Source organism: Orycteropus afer, unplaced genomic scaffold, assembly GCF_000298275.1.
Source record: "Orycteropus afer afer isolate SDZICR_OR568_19922 unplaced genomic scaffold, OryAfe1.0 scaffold01243, whole genome shotgun sequence".
In the NCBI taxonomy this organism is placed as follows: domain Eukaryota; kingdom Metazoa; phylum Chordata; class Mammalia; order Tubulidentata; family Orycteropodidae; genus Orycteropus; species Orycteropus afer.
The window spans coordinates 8,674-9,297 of NW_006922830.1; positions in this window are offsets into that span (position 1 = coordinate 8,674).

Consider the following 624-nt stretch of genomic DNA (forward strand, 5'->3'; position numbering starts at 1 on the left):
AGAGAAAGGTGCAGATCACCAGATATGATTGTGTACTTATATATTACTCACTTCAATCCTAAACATGTTACCCTCATGTGCTTTCAAATTCTACTGTTAGATGTAACACTCATTCTAAACATTTGGTCAACTCATATTGAGGAATTGCTTTCTTGATCAAGATGTAATAGCACCCTTTGTCCTTACTATACTCCTTGGTCTGGTCTATTTCACTCTTCTAACCAGTGCAATATCTACCTGGGATTCTAGTTCTGTACCTTGAAAATGTTATGAATGATAGTCTCAATAGATCATAGCACAAACATATATTTTAAGATGCTGTGGTGTGAAATTGCTTAATTTTTTAAAGATAAAATATCTGCATTGTATCTCTGAAATTTCATATTTTAGAGAAATTCTGAGTGTAGATGTAAACCAAAATCTGCAGTCACGCATTTACTTGTTCCAATTGAGATGTATCAATTCTCTTTGCATAACTGACTTACAGAAAAGAGTAGAAACTAAAGTCTTGAAATGTATTAGCTTGCATCTCTAACAATTAAGAATTGACTCTTAAAGGAATAGTTTTAATTACTATGTTCTAAAAGTTTTCTTGGGAGCTCTGGTAGCATAGTGGCTAAGACA